Source organism: Haliotis rufescens, unplaced genomic scaffold (assembly GCF_023055435.1).
Source record: "Haliotis rufescens isolate VD_foot unplaced genomic scaffold, xgHalRufe1.0.p SCAF_63, whole genome shotgun sequence".
In the NCBI taxonomy this organism is placed as follows: domain Eukaryota; kingdom Metazoa; phylum Mollusca; class Gastropoda; order Lepetellida; family Haliotidae; genus Haliotis; species Haliotis rufescens.
Window position 1 is genome coordinate 1538217 of NW_025964354.1, and position 18469 is coordinate 1556685.

The 18469-nt window shown below is 38.2% G+C and overlaps 1 long non-coding RNA gene across 1 annotated transcript; it reads right to left on the reverse strand.

The window, feature by feature from the left end:
* LOC125375947 lies at window positions 1–2080 on the reverse strand. The gene is made up of 3 exons (XR_007218851.1): window positions 1918–2080; window positions 446–742; window positions 1–313 (listed from the first exon to the last, which is right to left on the reverse strand). It is a non-coding gene; the product is annotated as an uncharacterized LOC125375947 (long non-coding RNA).
* Between the last annotated feature and the right edge of the window lie 16389 nt (window positions 2081–18469).

An 18469-nucleotide genomic window follows, 5' to 3' on the forward strand; every position in this document is an offset into this window, starting at 1 on the left:
AGTTCTGTTACACCATCGCAGGTGAGATTCCAGTGTTTGTGATGACAGTTGAATATAAGCCTTACACCACTCAAGTGTATTTTAGTCACATTAAACGTTATTGGTGAAAGATCATGATCAGCCCCGGTTCCAGCAACATTCAGTAATTGTGTGACATCCCCGGTCTGTAGTGTGAAGTTTGAATCTACAGAACAGTAGGAACCTCGTATGTCGTAGTAGGCAGCAATGTCCACTGTAAGTGTCACGTCCTCATACAGGGTCAGCGTCTCTGTGTCCTTGTCACTGGTGATGTTGCATGTCGGGGTCTTTGGAACTGCTAGAAGCAAGGGGTACATTTGGAAACGAGTTTATTCCGTTTATACAGTTGAATCGAATATTTGCGTGTTGTGATAACTCATATCCGTCAAGCCTTGTAAATGCTTCTTTGATATAACGTGAAACTCACCAAGATCAGTCACACCATTGCAAGTAAGCTTCCATTGACTGTTGTCACAGCAAAACATCAGTCTTACAACCCCCAGGTGGGAGTCCGTCACATTCAGGGTTACTGAATAAGTGTTGTGATTAACACTTGATACAGAGTCAGCTTCCATCAGCAGTGTTGTCACATTCCCGGTCTGGAGTGAGAAGGTGAGGGCTGTGGAACAGTAGTAGTCTTGTATGTCCACTGTGAGTGTCAGCTCCTGCTACTGGGCAAGTACATCAGTGTCCTCCTTACTGGTGATGCTGCATGTTGGTGTCTCTGAATCAGTAAATACAGGAATGATATACAACACCATTCGAAAAAATGAAAACGGACAATTTGAAAAGGGAAAGGTTTCATCGAAATATCTTGAGATAAAAACAGAAAATCATCATTCAAACAGAAAATGACAACTGATTTTATGGCTTTGACAGTTTTCAGGTCAAATTAACTGAATGATCGCCTTGATGTATATGCGTTTGCAGAAATGTGACCAGATCCAAAAACTATCTATGTTAAAACCAAATACCTCACTTAAGTTTGTCTGTTTGTGATGTAACATCCAACTCAGTCTATTTCGCGTTTTAAAAGTCAGGAGGGGGTCTCAGACTTTACCACTTTACCACATGCTGACAATCCATTGAAAATAATCTGGGCAAATCACAGATTCGACCCCATGCAAATCGAATTGAATGCCTGAGAAAGTTTTGTCTAACTATTTTTCAGTGTTGCAATTATTTCATGACGTGGGAGGAAAGCCCAGCGTGATGCTTGTGTATGGTGTTGGACACAGGATCACATCACGATAATGCCTTTCTTCATACATTTTAGATGTGGCGACAATGCGAAAAAAATCAAATCAAATCCAAGTATGAAAATGTGACAACACGACAATGTTATAAATGTTTTCGCGTTGTTGCGCTTGGAGTGATATAGGTACGGGACAATGTCCATTCTTTGATTCCATGGATATCCAGGGCAAGTCTGTGTTACCACAAGAAGCAGACACAGAATCACTTCGACTTCAGACTTAGCTAAGACAACATTATTTGTCATTCTACTGATGTCTATAAGTCCCAGTATTGAACATTAAAAAACACTTTTCAGATGCTTCAATCAGTTTTGAAAATGTGTGTAAGTACACAGTTTTGGACTCTCATTTCAGCAGCAAAAACAGTGAAACTATCAACATATTTCACTCTTTAAACCCGACAAATACCCTAATACTTTAGAAAGACAATGTTATTCCTAACTAGCTTTGTCTGCAGATTCCTCTGCCTACCAAACGACCATTTTGTAAATTATGAATGCTTATGGATACTTAGGAGATTCAACATTCACAACACATAAACCATAATGGACATTAGTTGACCTTGTACCTTTTTTCTGTTGTAACAGTAAGATAGTATATAGCATACACGATCATTACATGTGAGTTTTGAATATATACTTACTTGCAACTGTCAAGTTACATGTCTCAACTTCATTAACTCCAAAGTCACATGACCATGTTCCCGCATCTGTTGTTGTTACAGCCGTAACGTTGAAGACAGTCTGCGTGCTATTGATGACAGACGCCGACGCGTTTGCAGGTGTACATGGCCTATCTTTTATCAGTGGACATATATTGCAAAATCTACACCTCTGGGGTTGATATACTTGTGTGAAATACTCCCCCCAGTACAGATCAACTGTACAAACGAGTCCAGATAGCTGAAATTTGGGCAGATGAATCCTGTGGAAACTGTAAAGAAAGTAATTGAAACAAGGCTTGAATACCGATTGATTCGTTTGTTATACATACATACTCAAATGAGTTATTTTAAAATAATATCTGTATGAAAATTCTTATTTTCAAGATATCATTTACTCTCACGGAATTGTAATAATTTTGCGTAAGGGTGAAGTGGATCACTGCATTTTACTGTAACGGGTAACGTAAATCATCTAAAATGTGCTCAGCAGTAAAACTACAAAATACGAATTTATAAGAAATGAATTTTACATTGTGGTGGTTTACTTGAGTATGAACGCTTTAAACCGTGAAAGTTAAGATTTGGGACGCTTCAAATCGTTCATACTTCAGTTATCCCCCACAGTGTGAAATTAATTTCTTAAGTACATTAATAACAATATTCGTCGAAAAATATATCATACTCAAAATAAGTTAAAGCATAACACCAACTGGAAGACTGTGTATCGCAATACCCTTCAACCATGACAGACGAACTGTGTCATTTGGAAATATCGTGTTTTCTTTAATTTCTATTGAGTGTCATATATCACTCATCATAATCGTCAAATGATCTCTAAAGATGTGTAGGACTAACCGCAGAGTGGCTGTGTCAGTAAGAGTAGAGTCAGGACCGCGACTGTGTTGTTAGGTGTCATCATGAAACCTGTCACATTGACACAATAAATCAAATATTATTTACACCTCTCAAAAACATCCCAATCTTGTGTAATATATTAATCATATCACATAGAGCATTATTAGTAGCTTTATTGTTACGAGTCAATTCCCAAATTGAAACAATATATTAATCCAGAAATCTGCACATAAAACAACTTGAAAAAGCGTGAAACACAACATGTATTACAAAATTAATTAGGTTTACAATTACTGCAGTACACAATAGAGCAGTCTTACAGTGGTAAGTATCAAATTTAAAAATTCAGAGGTGATAATAATTTATATTCAGCACATTTCATGAAGAAAACTCAGTGGATCGTGATCAGTGTACACTTGAATAGGAACCAAAACAGTACCCAAGTATGATTAAATTGTTGCAAAGCCACGTTTTATCCCTACTTGGCTGAAATATTTAAACTATTTACACATACATAAGAGTGAAGTGCAATAATGTATAGAGGTTGAGTTGTTAATAATTGAGACAGGCTGAATAGATTGTACGCTGACTACCTGATTTAAGTCATCTGGATTGAAAAAAAGAATATATATATATCAGAAAGAAATACATACTTCGAATTCAGGCGTGTTGACAAAAAAAGAGGTAAGTCTCGGTCAAATGACAGGTATAGAAAGTATAATTAATGTTATACAAAAAAACTGCTAACTCAAAATACGGGTGTGTATCAATCTAGCAATAAATGGTTACCATAGATACACAGGGACCATGCTCCAGTTTTGTGAGGGACAACATACAGTCAGCTCATGAACAGACAATACAAACTGTTCAGTTCAAAGACATTTAGAATTGTCATGAGGTCCAGTAGCATGGGTATTTTTCACAAGAATCTTGGATTCGAAGTCATGACAGATGTCAACGTTAGTCAACGAAACTAACTTGTTTGTCCACACAAATTGCTGCGAAACATATCTACAAAGCTGTGTTCTTCCTCGTCAGGTTTCTATGCTCTTCTGTGATGGGTAGCCTTGATAGCTATCATCGTACTCTAATTTAAACTGAACTGGGGTTTATTCCTGTAATTACATTACCTTACCACAATATTGTTGCAATGTTCTGACGGCATAAAATAACAAGGTAAGAATCAGTCGAAAAATAAGCATAAGCTGGAACCAATTGACAATAAGATATATGTATATTTAAACTATGACTTTTGCTAGAAAAACAATACTCATTTTCTGATACCAATCACTGGTTTTGCTTGATTGTTTTACAGGTTAAATATAGCTGAAATATTGTTTGCCACAGCATTAACCAACTTCACTTACTTTCCGTTTTAATGTATTCATCGCACAGGTTTGTCCAGCTAAATAGCTATCAAAACAGCAGCTAATGTTTTCCAAGTATGAATTGAAATCAGAATGTCGGTGCACAGAGTGACATAAGATAAGTGTCCAAAATAATAAAAGTTCATTAAGAGATGCACTTATAGTTTGATACAAACACAAAATGTTGCCAAAATTATTAATTAGTGGCTCTCACATTTACAAAATGGTGTTATCAATAATAGTACACTCCTTTAACTCGTGTTAAACAAACATGGACGGTGTTGGGTGTATTTCTGCCTATGGCATTGGTTATATTGGTAATAACATGTATGCAAGTTACTTATTGACGTCAGATCTTAACCCATTGAGATTCATCTTCAGAAACAGGTATCTGTATCTGGTGCCAATATAAACGATGATATCGTGGTCAGATCATTTGATTCCACTGTCCTTTAATCGAAATCGTGTGTTTCGTTTTATTTTTTTCAGTCTCACATTTGCTCAGTACAGAAATTATAATTTACAGGCTCTCATGTCAAACTGCGAGCTGAATCATACACAGCATCTCTCAATCACTAGCTCAATAACGATTAAGAAAAATATCAATTTCACAGAACAAGCTCAACAAATGGATACTCTCTTGTACTTTATCGCCTTGCCAGCCTATCCCTCCAGTGGCTAAACTTGCTCGGTCAAACTCTAGAGTGTTTTCTCACTCAATGACTAACAGAATATCGAACCCATGTACGCTTATCCAAGGGAAGTCAACCCACTGACAAGTTTACCTCTCTTCATTGCAAAGTAGGTGAATTACTGTTTACTGTGAAATAGCAAAATTCTTCCTCATTCAAGTATTGCTGATGACTGTCCTAATATTTAAATCACCTCGATCGGTTTTAAATTGTCAGTGTGACCTTTGCTTGGTGTAGAAATAATTATTTACAGGTTCTCGTTTTATAGAGGGAGCTGAATCATTGCTGACAATATTCACTTACTCACTCACTTATGAAATAAAAAAGAAATGCATTCACGGGTGAGGATGAACTAGGATAAATTTAGTCCAAGCTTACCTTAGTGATGTACTCCATGGAAAATACACTGCTTTGCAGTGAGAAGTGTCACATCACTATTTTAATTCTCTTAACAACCGACACATTCAGTGGCCTTGAGTTCTGATGCAAGACGCTTAATGAGGACCACAACCTTAAAACCTTCAATCTGTCAAACTAGCATAACCTTCTCTCAATGACTGACATTATGACAACCCATGTGTGCTTATCCAAGGGAAGTCACTCGACTGGCAAGTTCACCTCTCTGCATTGCAAGGTAGCTGCATTCCTGTTAAATCGCGAAACAGTTAAATGCTACCTCATTCAAGTAGTGCTCACGACTACGTTGTCACAAACACAAAAGTTAGTTATCGTCAGAATAGCGGAAGGGAGGTAACTCTTCAGACATTTTGTTTTTTAACAAGCATGAAATACTATTGGCACGTCTTGTTGTGTGCAAGGCATTAGTTTCTGTGAACTATGATTTCCGGACCCACTGCGAGGCAGTAGGCTGGTTCGGGTGCCACTTATAAATTGTGTTTTGTGTTTTCACAATAATTCACCACATACCTTGTCCAAGTTCATTTACAAGTGGTATAGATCTAATCTAATAAAGGTAATTATGGTAACGGTTCTCAGACAACCCTGCATAGAATTATTTGTAGAATGTTTATGCCCTAGACAACGAATGTTCCACAAATCTGAACCAGTTTCTTGTCAAGGAAACATGCTTAAAAAAACACAAACTATCAACAGGCAACGGTTCATTGCTAGACATATCTAGGTGCCACGTTTGGTGAAGAAATATTATACGGTGTTCAAGATCTGCTCCAAAAACGAGCACTGCAGCCATTTTCGAAAAGTATTATTTTTTAAAATCCCAAAATATCAAAAGACACCGGATTACTACTAGACCTAAGTATGTGCCAAGTTTGGTGAAGACATATCGTACGGTTTTCAAGATCTGCTCCGGAAACAAGCCGGATTTTCAGCCGAAGTCAAAGTTGTGGCAACGGAAACTAGGGAAAAATGTTGTTGTTTTTAAATCCCAAAACTATCAAAAGGCACCAGTTTACCACTAGGCCTATCTATGTGCCAAGATTAGTTAAGACATATCTCATGTTTCTTTTACAAAATATTACTGCTTTCCTTTGATAGAAACATGAAACATATGTGACATGTAACATCTGACAAAGCATGCGTAGAACATTACGTGATTGTTATGGCGGAACAAAAACATCGACGGAATTAATGCATAACCGATCAAGGCGACAGTTCGGAGAAGTAATAATACCATTTCAGTGATCCTGGAGGTACAGATGACATCGGACTGTCACTACAGATAGCATAGGTGTGTCAATTGAATATTGGAGAAGCAGCATTGAAATGGTTTCTACAGCGGTAGTATGCCACCCAAGGGTACATGGATATGTTTACATTACACCCTTTGTGGGAGACGTGGAGTCCAACTCAAGTCCTTGGGAAAATAATCCACAGAGAGAATCTAGTTAACTGGACAGAGTGCAGACCCGACTTTCACCTACAAAGGTATCCATGATAGAGATGTATCAGATGTATCAGAACTTGACCCCACTCCCATGATAGGGTTGTATAATAGCATAACCTCACTACCATGATAGGGTTGTATAATAGCATAACCTCACTACCTTGATAGGGTTGTATAATAGCATAACCTCACTACCATGATAGGATTGTATAATAGCATAACCTCACTACCTTGATAGGGATGTATAATAGCATAACCTCACTACCTTGATAGGGTTGTATAATAGCATAACCTCACTACCTTGATAGGGTTGTATAATAGCATAACCTCACTACCATGATAGGGTTGTATAATAGCATAACCTCACTACCTTGATAGGGATGTATAATAGCATGACCATATTTTCTGCTCATGTACTTAAACTAAAGCTTTACCTTGATGATGTCATCTGATCTAACCTTTTGTCCTGTGTGAATGGACACTGGAGCTACTGTCTGGTGTTGTATATGTGTACAGGTAATATGAGTTTGTGTGAATACGTTTGATAAGTTCCTGTATGAAATGTCTTAGCACAAAATTATTATTATTAGTAGTATTAGTAGTAGTAGTAGTAGTAGTAGTAGTAGTAGTAGTAGTAGTATTAGTATTCACAATTCGCTTTAAGTACCTTAGTTATTAGAAGAATCCTGTTAAGAAAGTTTAAACCCGGCGCTGTCGTTTCATGCATGGTTGTCAATTATATATCCAATGTGACAAGTCAGTGACTGCATCTATCTTGAATTGTAAAAGTGTTTAAATATCTCTCTATATATGAAATGTCACTCTGCCACGAATAAAGACTTAAAGGGACTCAGCAGCTTTCACTCTGTTTTAAGGTGATGGCCGAGTAATCAGCTCTACCAACTTAATTACCCCTCTATCTTGGACATTGTGACGTAGCAAATGGGAGCACGCCCACACAAGGCAAAACGGTCCCAAATACAAGGCTACGTCACAACTATCAGCGGTTTGGTTTGTTGCTGTTTGTTACCATTTTCTAATGTTTTGAGACGCATTTTAACCTTATAACATACACAATGGCAAATAAGTATCTGGTAGTCTATATTAATGTTATTCCCAAACCACCAGTCAATAATTAACGACAAGTAGCCTGATGCATTAAGAGATTTAAGCTTTGTTAAAATTCCAAATGATAAAAAGACATGCGTGTATATTTACTATGATAATATGTTTGTGTAATGCTGTTTATGTTTCTTTGTTTGCTATGGGACGGCACAGCGAGCAATATACTCCAGGTTCAAGACAGCGTAATGTCAATACTCACGTCAAGGCCAGTCACTGATTTATATATTGAGCCACTATCCGTGCTATTCATGTACGACGACACGCTGTCGACCAAGTCACGTCACCTGACCATCAGATCCATTACGTACACGTTTAGGTTTATTTCATCTTGTTTATGAATCTATTTAAACCCATTTGTTTTCTAAGCATATGCTATATAGACACATTGAACACCGAAAAGCTCTTGTTTTCATTCGAATCAGAAGGTGGTTTATAGTATGTTATGTTCACTATGTTGTTTCATGCGAGTAAATATATGATCTATACAATCGTACAATTGTACATTCCTACAATCAGATGACGTGTTCAGAATACCATGAACTGGTCTGAAGTCAATGTACATCTAGTTTAGAATCATTCGAAAACTAAAACAAATTTGTTTGCAACTATAAAGTATCGTGCACCAATGGCCAACAAGCTATAGTGACTGTTACCAATTAATAAACATTAACTACATAGACCGGGAGCGAACTACGTGTCTCTCCTACTTTCTGCTGCTCCAATTTACATCCTGTTTCTGTGTCGATGTGTGAAGTCACCTGACCTCCTTTGAGGAACAGTCATGTTGACAGGGCATGTATCGTTTATGTCTGATACATGTGCACAGGACATTTTTACTAAACAGTTCATGCACGGCTTTATGTGGCGGGAAAACATTCCTGGCAGGCTGGTCGGTGTTAGAAGATTCGCATTCGTATTCACATTTCAGTCACAAATGTGTGGTTTATGCAATAGTCAACAAAGACACTTGACAAAGAGGGGCAGGCATGTTTTCTGATCACAGGTTACCATGTATCAAACACAAAATGTCTTAGAAAATACTCATTTTCTCATGATGTAAACCACTGTCATATTCTGCCAATACTCGATTATTTACAGGCGTTTTTAATTTATTTATCATTCACATATATACACAACAAAAACAACCATTAACAGGCGGCAGGTAATATTCTCGAGGTATGAATTGAAATCAATACTTGACTGAGTGCACAGTGTAATTTAAGATAGACGTCCAAATAATACAGTTACAATTATATTTATATTTAGGTACTAAAACAAAATTATGACAAAATGATGATTGACTGCATATTACATTGATATTAGGTCGTATGAATGTTTTTTTGGCACATCTGGTGAAGATCATGTGCAGAATACATCTTCAGCAACCCATGCTTGCTATGCTTGTCGTAAGAGGCGACTAACCTGATCGGGTGGTCATCCTCGCTGACTTGGTTGATGCATGTCATCGTATGCGAATTGCGTGCATCGATGTTCATGATATCAATGACTGCATTGTCTGGTCCAGACATGACTATTTACAGAGTGTTGTCTTACAGCTGGAATATTGCTGAGTGCGGCGTTAAACAACAAACACACAAACAAGCAAAACAAACACAGTGGTTTCCTCCTCAATATGTGTTAAATCAAAAGGGATAGAGGGAGGTTCAGCCTATGTTATTTGCCTATGTATATTGCTAATAACATACAAGTATAACCTGAATGGTATTGTCTGATTTACTCACGACACTACCAAGCCCATTAGTATGCAGGTTCAGAAACAGTTCCCCGTTATCTCATGCTGGTCGACAGAACCGACGAGGATTTGGTGGGCAGGTCATTTGTTTCGGCTGTCCTCAAATCTAAATCGTTTTAATATTTTCAGTTTCATATTTGCTTTGTACAGAAATGATTATTTGCATTTTATACAGGGAGCTGAATCACCGCTGACAGCAGCATTAAAACATAGTCACGAACGAACTCCATCACTCACGAACTAACGAACGAACAAACGAACGAAGGAACGAGATAAAATTAAACGTACATGGGTGGAGGTCAGGAATATAGTTTTCCACTTCATTTTACAGTACACACTTACCATACTGATCCTCTCCGTGTACAGTACACTGCCTTGCAGTAAGAAGTGTCAGCTCTTACCAACCTGTCGCTTCAGTGGTTAACCTTGCCCTCAGCAGCCGTGTCTTGAGATCTGATGATCTGATACTGTGTTTAAGAACACAACCTTGATCCTGTCAAACTCTAGAGTGTTTATTCCCTGAATGACTGACACCATGCACGCTTATCCAAGGGAAGTCACTCGAGTGACCAGTTTAGGTAGGTGAATTACTGTTAAACTGTAAAATAGTCAAATGTTTCCTCATTCAAACATTGATCATGACTGTGTTGCCACACCCATGAACATTGGGTTTTGTCATAATAGCGGAAGGGAGGTAACTCATTCAGAAAATTTTATTTTGATATATATGTTTTTCATCAAATCCGACCTGCTGCTCCGTGATATGCATAGCTACAGGTATTTTGAAGGAGCTAATTGATTTAAGGTGTAAAGCTAAATTTGGACTGATGACATAGCATTTAAAAGCATTTGACAGTGTTTGATCAGTTTCCAGCTCCATTCCATTTAATACTGTAATATGATGGTGCTTGAGCTTAAGTATTGAATGATGATTACACACATCACAAGGAAAATAAACCCATAATAAAATAATATTCTCACAAAGGCATGCAAGATGTTGAAATATGCAGTAGGTGTGTGCGTGCGTGTGGGAAAGTGGGATGGAACGAGAGAAATATGATACTTCACAAGGCATATTATATATTTATTATTGCCTTTTTGTGTTGTTGCCCACCATATTTCTTTTTTTGTAAATTCCCCCTGCCTAACAAGGTAACTATTCTTAGTGCAGTGGACCAGTAGTAATTTTGCAATGTTGTGAGAGGGAAAAAGATGTTGAACTATGCATATTAAAGTGTGCAAGTAAGGCCGAAACCGCCACATCTGTGTCATATTAAGGAAAGCTGTGCCTGACAGTATTAAGTGGGATGGAATGGGAAACTGCACAGACATTGCATTTATAAGTGCTATTGATTGAAACGTGATAATAAGCATTGGTCATGTATGAGAGGGTATTTCATGTGTCTCGTGAAATATCATGTGAAATATCATGTCGTGGCAGGGGAAAGCAGATATTGCCACTTGTGAAAGTATATCCTGTCCATGTTACTCGATGAGAGAAACATGATACTTCACGAGACATATTGAATATCCTATTTATTATTTACTTTTTGTTTTGTTGCTTTGGGAACACCTAGTGTCGTAGCTGATTTTCAGCGACCCATTCATAAAAGTTCGACTTTTATACTTGTTCAATGCAGTGACGTCATAGCTTAGCTGCGCTACATTCACTCTGACTTCAGCAATACGTGACTTGTTGTATGGTGAGAATTAATTCACCTTTTGTTTTATATATCTTTCTTCGATGATTTACCTGAGGGATTAATCGGAATGCAGCATTCTAAAATTCTACAAATGTTGCAATTATACCCTGATGATGTATTGTTGGCAATGCTAACAGTCAAACAATTGGACGATTTTGTGATGTTTCTGATAAAATGCAATACTTTGGCATTGCTCAGAGTGATATTATAAAACTATTGAACAATTTTGTGATATTTTTGATGAGATAAATTAATATATGATTTATTGTTTCAATGTGACAGGTTTCAAGATTACACCCGCCTACACAGCTGTGGCCCGGACACGACTCCTTCTAACACAGTCACACTGTGGTCAGTCCAACACATCTGCTAAGATCAGTTCACGATTATAAAGCCTGATATATTTGTTTTTAGTTTAACATTGTTGTAAATGTATAGGCAGGTTTTCTTCTGAAGTAAATCCCTTGGGTAATGTCAAAAGTGTTGATGAGAAACGATTCAGGCAGTAATCCAGGCTTATTTAAATTACTTTCTACTTAATCTACTTTTTTTCCCCAGTTTCCACAGAATTCATGTGTCCAGCTATCCAGTGGCGGTGATGTTGCACGGTGTGTTCTGATAGAAGGCAGGCCGTGTCAACCTGAAAGTGCATCGGCGTCTGTCATCAATAGCACTCAGAGTGTCTTGAACATTCCTGGTATACAAACAACAGATGCGGGGACATGGTCTGCGTGAATGCTCTTAATCATGTTGAGACATGTAACTTGACAGTTGCAAGTAAGTCTTTAAAATCTCATATATACTGACCGTGTAAACTCTATATTCTCTAAATGTTATTACAGGAACGTGTACATGTGCATCTGATGCTCATGCTTTGTATGGGCTATACATGTTTGTTTGCATGCCAGTTGAAGCAAAAGAGTCTGTGCCTGCTTGTCGGTAAACCTAGATTTGTTCTGATCTATCATCGACCCAACAAAACAACATACACACAATGTCAAAAGTAACCAAAGCATGGCAATACAACAGATCTAAGTTTTGACCATTTGTCGCATTATCGCGTTGTCACACTGTCATTCTTTGAAGGTTTTTGATTGTTACCATATAAAGTGTGACCTCTCCAATGCCCTCCCACCTAAAACTCGTTCAACAATATTAACTTATTCATGATATCCCTTTTGACAAAAAGACGCATGGAGTGTTTGTTAAATCAGGAACGTATTTCACAATATCATTTTTCAGATGTCTATATATTTAAAACATCCAACATCAGATAACCAACAACCCTTTAACCCACACTCTCAGTGCTCAAAGCGTTCCGCTCGTCACGCCCCAAGCCCACGTTCGATTCTCCCCATGTGTGAATCTTATTTCTTGTGTCCCCCACCATGATACTGCTAAAAAACACACTAACGCATTCACTAACGGACGTATGTTGCGCGTTTGTAATTGCTGTGACTGAGTTTGATACCTGGGCGCATTCATCTTTTATCCACGAACATGTGTTCATATTAGTTTGAAAATGAGCAGTTGATCATAATGGTATGACAATGCTACAACAGGATACTTTTTATACAATGTAGAGTTGTCTGCCTGTCATAAAAAAAGCATGTGATCGCATTTCCTCTTTTTACTTTTACCGAATGCACATGCATGTAATGTATTTAGCTGACTTTGAAATATGACAACAAGGTAGTTACATCTATTTCAGAGACTCCTGCAGCATATCCAGTGACAAGGACGCTGACAGACTTGCCCTACATGAAGAGCTTACTCTTACACTGGACATTGTTGGCTTCAACTGTTCTGTAGCATCCTACTTCATTTTACAAACCGGGAACGTAAAACTATTACTTGATGTCAGTGTTGTCGGACCTGATATTCATCGTGCAACAACAGAAACTCAATTGGGTGGTGTATTATGCATTATGCAATGTTGAGTGGATAGAACTTCTGCCTGGTGAGCCTCATACCAAAAGGCGTGAACAAGAGAGTAGTTCATGTTACCCTGTCTGGCACACGGCATTAAAGGGATAAAACAAGGACTTTAGGTCTCGGAGTGAGTATATTGTGTGAGGGTATCCATGTTTGACGGTGGCATGGTATCTCAGTCGGCATGAGTCCAGACTAGTACAAGTAGCTACACGCAAAAACATATGCACACACGTGCGGCACGCCATTATATGACTGCAGTCATCTTTGATGCAAGGTTGAATGCTATTTCAGCTTTTCCTCTAAACCTATTTTTTTTTATGATTATGATTCACAAAGACGTGGTATGACCAATATTTAATTGTGGTCCATTAACACATGTTTATGACAAAGCAGGGCACGTTCAATGGAGTGGGATTTCTTACGCCGTGGAAAGGGTGTTGGCGCTGTCATTCCGTTATTGTTATATTCAGATTCAGTTTACTTAGCTGCTAACATATGCCCGTCCATACCACTGTTCTCGTTTAGATTCAAGGTGGAGGAGAGTGGTACAATAATTGCACTTGAGTCTGATCGAATCGAAGTGTATCTTGTTCATGTCACACATGAACCAGTCGTATGTCGTACTTGTTCTGTTCTAGTTGCACCGATACTGTTTTAGCATTTGTACAGTTGCAACGCATTCTACTTAAAGTGCATATTCTGAAAAAGAAAAAGGTAAATGAACTAAAATCACAATCGTAAGCTAAGCCTTGTTATCCACCGTGCATTATCGTAGGGCAACCCAGATTTACAGGTTATTCTACCGTGGAGGTGAAAGGTGTGACACGATCATCATCTGTTCCAAGTGGATCTAAGAATACAACTGTGGTAGGAAGTTATGCTTATTTAGGGAGTTATGTTGTTAACAACTGACGAAGATCGAATTCCGCGAATTACCTAACAAATAATGTCAATACGAAACATAATAATAATAGATTATATGTCATGGTATTAAAAATTATCCTCGCATGATATATGAGCGAGGACCACAGATGGTTGCTGCAATGAAAAGAATATATGTTCAGGACAACAATAGCACAAACACACACAAACACACAAACATACACAAACATAAACACACACACACACACACATATGATGACGTAAATGTAAATGTGTCACAGAGTAAACGGAGGGTCGCAGCCGGATGTCCCTCTTTTGGTGAAAATATGCACCAGGTTAAGGATAATGTTGTAGTCAGCCATGGGCATGTGCTCCGGGTAATGATCATCAAGAACCCGGACTGCGTATTAATCCTGTGTTCATCCCTACTACTGTGGGTGACAGCCTGAATTCATATAACAGTACAGTCAAAATAGGGACATCCACAGACAGATGGGTAGGGTGATGCCTTTTCAGGACACAAGTTTGACATGTAAACAGCTAGTTATTGGCATTGACTAAAGGGAACTTTGTGTTGGAACGCCTGCTTCACAAGTTCACTGTTTGTGTCATATTATCTTATCAAGTGATATTGATACCTATTCAGAAAACCAAGAACGACATTTTCCTTATTCAGCATACTGATATACGTTGTATGCACAATGTATTGTAATGTTAAAAGTAAATATTCAAATACACAGAACAAACAGGACATAATATCGATGCGTTATACATTTTAAATGACGAGTTGTGGCGTTAGCTGAAAATAGTTTATGGGTAATTCTGAGCACTTTTCCTTTTCTCTAAAGTTGCATGCATGCATGCACATTAACAAAACAAAACAAATAATACACAAAACATGATGACAGACTTTGTCAGTGATCGACGGTATATCATATTTTTCTCCCCCTGGCGATTACTGGTTAAAATGGGGCTCAGAACAGAACAGAGCATTTTCTATCAAAAATCACATAAATACATTTTCTATATACATACGCATTTAGTACCCCATACTTGTCTTCCTGGCTTCTTGTAAGAGCCGACAAAACGTCATCGTTGTCTGTTTCCCCGTGTGAGCTACGTTCGACGCTGTCAGGGTTCGACATAACAGGAACTGGGGCAATTGCGACAATGATTCAAAAGTACACGTCGCTTGATAGGCAAAGCACCAAGTTACGCTATGGAATGTAAACAGACTGATGAATTATGATTGCAGTGTAACCACCTTACTGCAATAACATTATTACCACACATAGAAACATAGCTATATCATTGTTGTTGCTTAACGCCACACTCAGCAATATTCCAGCTACATGACGGCGGTTTGTCTATCCAGACCATCCAGTGAGTGATATCATGAACATCGATCAGCGCATTTGAGGTACGATGGCACGCGTAAACCATGTCAGCGACCATTATAAAAATACAATGTAATTATACAGGCATAACACGTTCACAGGTCGTGTCACATTTAGATGTATTTTATCAGATAATACTTATATTTAGTCAAACAAGATAAGCGAGATTTTCCTTGTTCCTGTTACTATCATCATTGTTATGAATATAAACTGCACACCCACACGACATTTCCTTTAACTAACTGGATATGATTATTTTGCAATGTTGAAGCATCACATATTTGTGAATCTGACTTTGTAATTTGAGTTAAATCTGTCACTTACTAATTCGTTTTCATTGTCTCTGCGCTTGGGAAATTAGAATTTTTTTAAACTGTAAACATACATGTCACCAGGAGCACAGGGATAATGCATTAACATATGGTATACAAAACATTGTGATGCTAATTCAGTGTAGCGATATCTCCCAGGATATTTAGCTTCGACCTTCACTTGATATATTCTGTGGAAATCAGGTTTGGTTTATTAAATAATGTGTAACATGCTATCATGTCGTTACAAGGTCCTTTCACCGCGCTGTTAAAGGGAGAATGAATGAATGAATGAATGAATGAATGAATGAATGAATGAATGAATGAATGAATTTATTTATTTTTCCTCCAGAGATGAATCCGAAGATTTTACATGGGCATATACATTATTTACAATACATCAATGAAATAACTTGACTATACACAATGAAATCATGTTATACACTGCTAAATAATTTACAATTTACATTTTGAGAGCAGTAAGGTATCTAGTAGATATACATAAGGTGTTCCTTTAAATTCCATATGAAGTGGCAGAAAGACATTATGATACTTTGCCAAGTATCTAATGTCTAATACAATGGTTACATGTCGTTACAAGGTCCTTTTACAGCGCTGTTAAATGGCGATAACTTAGGTCAGTCTATCTGAAAATAATTCGTAGTCTTGGTGTTGTTTATGGTTTCAAGTTCAATCAAAGGAGAACACAGATCTTGACGATGGCTGCCATTTTAGCGTCAATTTCCATTCTGTTCTATGGTTTGATTTATGTAGGAATTGTCATAACCTGACGGAAGAACGGACTTGGGTGAAAACTTCACTGGAAAATAGCTTGACAGATAGTTCCAATATGGGGAATCTCTGGCAAGACGAGCAAACCTCCTAACCACTTGGCTACCCTACACCATGTAAAAACCATTTGTCCTGTTTAACCATCTCTGCACTTTGTGTTTTGAAGCTCACACACATACGTACACTCACACATACGCACACGCACGCACACACACATACTAAGCGAACCATTTCCATAATCATAACACATATCTTGCTTAAAAAACTGTATTTTAAGTTGTCCCATTTATAGTTAAGGTATATTCAACACGTATGCAATATATTACATGTTTGCACTTGTACTCGTCGGCTTTTTCGACAATCACGAGACACTGGGGATGTCTTTCTGAACCTGAATCCCAATGGGTTTGGTTGGTTGGTTTGTTGTTTTACGCCGCACTCAGCAATATTCCAGTTCTATGACGGCGGTCTGTAAATAATCGAGTCTGGACCAGACAATCCATTGATTGATATCATGGTCTTCGATCCGCGCAATGGGGATCAATGACATGCTTCAACCAAGTCAGCGAGCCTGACCACCCGATCACGTTAGTTGCCTATCACGACAAGCATAGTCGCCTTTTAGGGCAAGCATGGGTTGCTGAAGACGTTTTGTATTCTACCCCGGATCTTCACGCGTCTCAATGGGTGTGGAAGTGAAGCGAGTGATTGTGTATGGTTATATGACGCTTTTAGCAATAGACTGGCAATATCTCGGCGGGGAAAGCATGAAATGGGGAATCGAATACAGGCCCTCATGGTGACGAGCGAATGCTTAAACCACGAGGCTACTCCAAACCGCATGGAAGACAGAAATGTATGCAGTAATTTGTATGTGCAATCAAACAACAAATAATACATTTTAACTTTGTGGAACAAACAAGAGCTTTATTAACCTGTGGCTAAGGGTATTACATAGAATGTGAATACATTATAAATTAGTAAACTGAATATATTTATGTTTCATTGAATGGCACACTGGGGTAAGGAATTAACCAGCATCTGTACGAATTTCAACTTCTTTTTTTGTACTCAAGTAAAAAAACAACGACAAAGAATACGGAATTCCAAGAGGAGTTGGCCTCCATAGACTTGTCACTCTGGTAACATAATGCAGCCACGTATTATAGATAGAATTTTCCCAATAACGCGGCCACAAGACAGACATTCTTTTCGCTCAAGAGATTTATATTGGAAGGAGGGTCAACAATCATATTCATCACAATCCTATAACATGGATTTGTTATTTCAGAGTGTTTACCATGACAAACAAATAATAAATCATGTATTCTGTCAAGGCCAGGCAAATTAACTGTTTTTGAATTCAAAATGTATCAAGACACGATGAACGACAGGGGGATATGGTATATTATTTGATTGAGCGAATGAGTGAGTTGGGTTTAACGCCGCTTTTAACAGAATTCCAGTTATATCACGGCGTGTCAGCTTGATGTGGGAGAAAAACATGAAGTGATGCAGGTCTCAGACGTTTCCCACTCCGGTGAAACCAACGAGCATGGGTATGGTGCTGACAACTTAGAAACATTATTCGGGGTTAACCGGGATTCGAGACCACAATCGTAGGTTTCTGGCGTGCCCAGGGGACGCAATTCTGCACAGCGAATCGCGGCGCCTTAGACGGCTGGGCCACCCGTGCCCTCATTGTTTAATATAAGGGTGGATCATAATAAGATGTAGCAGTATCACGAGGAGTATATGTGGTTTTATGCGCCCCGCGTTAGGTTTTATTCCACGAGGCGGATGAGTAAAACCAAGTATACGCCGAGTGATACGCTCGTACAACGAACAATCTGCC